We start from the raw sequence: 6,000 nt of genomic DNA, 5'->3' as shown, positions 1-6,000 counted from the left end.
AAACACTGCAACAGGTAGATCTAAATCTAAATTAGAAAACAACATTAACCACATGAACTTGCCACCTGGTCCTGCCACCTCCACCTCAGAGGCAAGAGAAGAGCCCTATCTCATCACTCAAAGACTCACACAAGTTAGCTCAGATCACCGATTGAAATCAGAAAGCTGCTCTGGCTCACTTTGCCAGGAGCAAGACACTCACACCATCCCTCTGGATGCCTTCTGCAAAAGGCAGCAGTTAACTCCTGGGGAGAGGATTGGGAGAAGATGCAAGTCAGGGGGAAACAAACATCCAATTCCAGCTTTATGTATCAAATTAACATTTCCATAGCAACCACTGACTTCATCAGCCTGATATTCAGGGTTGAATTTGTATTTATTAAAGAAAAGAAGCATAAAATGTTAATTTGAGCATGTTACAAAAGGGAAATACTCAGCCTGTATCAAGAAACTGCTGGGCCGTAAATTAAGAGCTATAGCAGATTAAATTGTTTGTTTTGTGCATTTCTTTGGGGCTATACATTAATTCATTTCGGTGGGTAAGAAATGAAGATTGAATTTTGCGATCTGTTCAAATACCTCTGCATTCAAAAATTTGGAAAAGTTGAATTTTAACTAAAACCCGTAAGACTAATTCAAAAGTAACAATTAATTATCTTTTAAAAAGCCCCAACCTGATCAAGTTTGCAAGCATATATTCTCCCTCGTTTTTCAAGGTTTGTTATAATTATCCATCAGGAATGTGCCCCATAGAGTTTAAAAATATTGGGAGTTGGACTAGACGACTTCCCGAGGTCCCTTCCAACCATTTTCTCTATAGCTAAAGGAGACAACTGACTGGTTTCCATTTTGTCCAGCTGTTTGTTAATTAAAATACACACTAATGACAACATGTCAACCAAACTTCCATTGTCACATACTTCAATAATCACTGTTAAAACAGGTATCTTACACATTACATTTTAGAACACTTCAAGGTCATAGAATTTACTGGCAATCCAAGTATTACCAAACTTTACACTCCCAGAACTACAGGCAATGAGCTGAGAGCAAAGCAAACTCTACAGATCAGATTCCATGCCCAGACAATCACATGAAGGCAGGGAATCCAACTATCACAGCATCAACGAGCCTTCAGCTGAGTTGCTGCGGTTTATATGCAGGCAAAGGAACAAATCAAGAAAGGTCAATGCAAAAAAAAGATACAAATGAATGATACAAATACAAATGAATGATACAAATCCCTAATTAGCTGATAATTCAGCTGAAATGAGACACCAGTGACAACTGTTAGGTGTTTAGTTTTGCTATCTTCCCTTTTACACAAAAGTCAGCATTTCAACAACTGCTGTATTTCCTCTCTGAAACGTGGCTTCAGAAACGATTTCAGGGTAATGACGGCTGTGTTTAGAGAGCCAGCTCTAAAACAACTGGTATTCCACAGAATCCTTGAAAGCCTCTGGAGTAAGTGGTTAATGAACACACCCCTGAAGGCTTTCTGGGACATTTTAAATCTTACACATGCTGCAGAAGAGAACTTGGACTGTGAAATGGCACTAGATAGTGTTTGCGTCTAAAGCTGTAGGAGGGATTACCCTCTCTAAATATTCTCTGTGTTCTGAGTGTCAATGCCCCTTTCATGCCAGCAGTCATAAGGTTCAGTGGGTCAACATCTATTCCATTTGTGAAATAAGCAGCTGGAATAATTCTTTTTGATTTTGATTGCTTCTCCAACAAGGCGGCTGGCAACCTGCTCATACAAAAGATCTGCTCATTTTTGGTATTTGCACCTTTTTGGAACAGTCACTGGGGCTGTTATTTGTGGCCTGTCACCCTGGCATGGGATGCCGGGACAAGCAGTGAATTCACTCAAGGTCCTGTTTATAAAATAAGCTCTTACCAAAACTTAAATGGGGGGAGGCCTGGTACTTGTGATAAATGAACAAAATTACAAAATCGACACTATCTTCTAAGAGGCCAAGGCTGGCCCCTTTGCTCCTCATACAGGACAACTTTCACTTTCTGATCTGATAATAATTTAAAAAAAAAAAAAAAAAAGCAGAAGAGTAAGACAGAAATCAGGAACTCCAGATTGCAGAGGATGGGTCAGACAATCCTACTAATTATTTTCCAGAATTAAGCAATATAAAATGCTATTGAGATAAACAGGTCTCTTTTTTTCCCTTATTAACAGTAGAGATTAGGAAAACGTTTTAAAAAAAAAAAAAGTATAAAGAGAAACCGACAAGGGTAGCTGAGCACAAAAGTCCACGGACAGCCTGCAGGAGACTCACACCTCAGTTTTATTTGTATTCTTAAAATCAACTCCTGCTGTCAAGGCTACGGAGTTGATGTCCTCTGTTTACAGCGGGAGAAGCCAGAGACCAAGACAACTGCAGCACTGCCAGGCACTGCTTTGTTATAGGGGCATTCCCAAGCCCAAATCCCCAGTAAAGGAAGAAAATCACCAATGGCAACAATGCCAAATAAACTCAAAGCACATTTCAATGGCCAGCTGAAGTCCCCAGAGAAGACAGACATTAACCACCCTCACACTCCTCCTCAAGACAGTTTTGTGTCTTTGACAGTTCTTCCCTTGAATGTTGTTTGGTTTGTTAAAACACAGAAACTTAAAATAACAGCACCCAATGTAGTTATTAAACCCCAAAATAGCCCTCTAACATTTGTTTAATTTATTTCCCACTGTCAGGTCCCAAGACTTTTAACTTAGGTCGGAACAAAAGAATTCCAGCCTCCTGCCCGTGTTAGACAGAGAGAGATTTTGAAAGGATATAAGGGCAACCATTATCTGTTGGGAGGTTATTTACGAAGAACAGGAAGTTCAGGGGAGCTGGGAAGAAGTCAAATTGCTTTCCAAGAATAAGAAGAAAAGCTTTTTAAAACCAGCACACTTTGCCATTTTATGTTTGCTTCTCTCCCAAGACAAAAGATTTTGCATTGTGACCTTATTACAGTTGGTTGTGTATCTAGAAAATTAAATGTCGTTGCTCTCCCAAATGATAAAGCTGCAAAATCTAAAATTAAAAAAAAAATTGTCAATGCAACTGCAAGATACATAAAATGCTACCTGGCAGCGTCAGTTGGCTGGTTCTGCCAGGGTGCAAAGGCTTCCAAACCAGCATGGCACACTTGAAATATTCCGGTAGCAGATTCATCACAGTGGAGGAGTTTATCACAACCTGAGCAAATACAGAGATCACCGTTTCAGAAAGCAGATAAAGGAAACAATTCCTTCAAAGCTCTCTGCTACAATTTCAGTTCATTACCTACCAGAAGAATAAAACTGATCTTTAAAACAGACCATCAAACTGTTGTAGATGAGCAATGCAATGGTTGGCTCTCCCAATTAAGGGGTAAATATTATGTGTATGTTAAGAGAAGCTTTATGGATGTGTAATAAACACGATCGACCAAATTCAATAAATCAAAATTTAGAATTTTATTTTGAGACAAAACAACAGTCTCCGATAGCCACAATTAAAAGGTCAGCGTCGAACCCTGGGGTTTCGGCACTGGGTGAACACGATAACACACTCTGTCAGTATGTCATCCCCCAAGTTCACATTTTCGGTCTGAGGCGGTCTATTTTTATACACTAGTTTGCTGAGGAAAAATCGGGACTCCAAGACTCCCCCTTCCGAGGCAGCCTCATTAGATATTCATGGTCGGGTTCTGGTGGGGTTGAAAGGATCTTCTCAGGAGAACAATGTCTTGATTGCGGTGTCCGGATACAGTGTAGAGATGTTAATGTTGGGTGGGGACAGATAAGATATTGATCTGATGTAATCATTTGGTTCTCCGGGTTCTCCATCTCCCTCTTCCGTCGTTTTGTTCTCCTCTAACGATTCCCGGCAGAAGTTTTCTCGTGTCCCTTTTCATGTAATTCTTGGCATACTTCTCTCATGTCCCTCCCTTGCCATCTCTAGCAAAGGAATTCCTCGTGTCCCCCTTCATGCTGTCTCAGTCCCAGTTAACCCATGGTATACACGATTAGAAATGAACTTACATCTTACAGAGAATGAATTACATATTATAACATTTAACACGAATTAACTTTAGGACATATATCACAGATGTATAGTTACTGCAGTATGTCCTCTTATAGTCCCCTTTCCCTCCCCCTTGGATTGCTGTCACAGGACGGCCTTGGTAGTGAGGGCATTTGGGGAGGGCTGGATTGTTACTGTGGCAACACTGACCAATCAAATAGCAAGAAAGCGATCTCCACCAATGGACGGCGAGGACAAGTTGACTGACAGCCTTTGGGTGGGGCCAAGGTTGGCGGATGTAACACCAGGCGTATAAAAGGTGGTGCAGCCATTTTGTAGATGAGCACATGGCAGTTTGGTTCCATGCTCCCAGAGCTGCTCTTTCTCCTTATTCAGTCTTTTGTTGTATTTTGTTAAGGTTTAATAAACCTTTTGAAATTTTAAAAGTCAGCGTCATTTCTCACAAAACCAACAGGAGTCTCCAGGAATGAGTCATTTTCCCTACTCTATGGGACTGGGCTTAAGCAGATCCTACCCTCGATGGGAGCCTAGGAGCACAAATACAGAAGGGGCAATTCCACCCTGTCTGGAAGAGGAGCTGCTCTTTCCATTCTCTCTGGTCATACAGTTTGGCTTTTCCACACTGGGAGATTGGAAATCTGTTGATAAATTAGTTATAATTAATTTAAGAGCTTGAGATACTGCTTCAATACAAGCTGTTTTTATTGTGTCTCCTTTACAATATAAAAACTATTGTCTTTAAAATTTTCAAGCACTATTCCAATATGAAAGAAACTCATTTTAAAAGTACTTTATTCCCTAGAGCTCAAATAAGGTTATATAAACAGACAGACATTTGCTACCATACAGAATCAAAAAAATCATTTTGTCTCAGTTATTGTCTAATTTTTTGTGTGTATAAAGTGCTGACACATTTGGTAGGTGCCAATATATTGAGTAATCCAACAGGCAGCTCTCTTTTCACTACATACCATTACCTTCACAGCATGAAGACTGTTCTTTGTCAAAATAAATGAAGCTATTCCAAATGACAACACATTTTCATCCACTAACTTCAGCAGCTGTAACCTGAAAATGGGGGGGAAGTTAATTGCCAAGTTAAAACACATACTATGCATACTTAGAACATGGGATGTTCCCAGTTAAATCGGAGAATGTGGCAGCATCCAAGCATCCACAATTACCTGCACTGAGACATAAATGGATCGTCATTTATCAGTCACTTTGCTTATGCAAAGAAGATAGTGCAAATCACACACATGATAAGAGGAGTGTGTGCAGAAGGTATCTAGGAAATAAAAATCTATGTGGATCTAAGGCAGAAAACATGCTTTTAACACTAAAAAAAAAAAAAATCATACCCCACAGTTGCCTTCGAGAAACTATTCAGCTTCGCTTTTGCTTAGATCATCACTTTTGGAAAGGCTGTAGATGTTGGGAATATTTTTCTTCAAATTTAAGCTTTTTCTAAAGCTTGGCTAGGAAAAAAATGAACTGCACATGAACATCTTTGACTAGAATTTCCTGGAGGAAGCATCTTCATGTGAGAAGCTTGTGAAGAAGATGTTGAAATCAATGGCTTCCCTGCTTCCTATGCCTTTTTCCCCCACCATGACCACAGTTCATTTACTTGTATTAACAGCACAGATGAGAGCCACGATAAGAAAAGGAATTTAAAAAGCTGTGATGTTTTATATCCTATTACTCAAAGTGCCACGTGCAAACCCAAGCCAACAGCCCTCTACTAGACAAAGGGGAGCTAAAATAAGATCTTGCACACAGCAGGAAGAAGATTGCAGACACTTGAATTAGGTTTTCAGGTACTGTGCAGTCTGTGGGCATCTGACCCAAGGGCACAGCTTCCACACACATATACTTTGGAACACCTAAGTATGGGAGTAAGTGCTCTGGCTTGCCAAAGAACTCACTGTTCAGCAGTTTGCAATGGCGAGTGTTCTTAGAGTGCACT

Source organism: Hirundo rustica, chromosome 12 (assembly GCF_015227805.2).
Source record: "Hirundo rustica isolate bHirRus1 chromosome 12, bHirRus1.pri.v3, whole genome shotgun sequence".
Classification (NCBI taxonomy): Eukaryota; Metazoa; Chordata; class Aves; order Passeriformes; family Hirundinidae; genus Hirundo; species Hirundo rustica.
Note: the sequence above shows the minus strand (reverse complement) of the source record.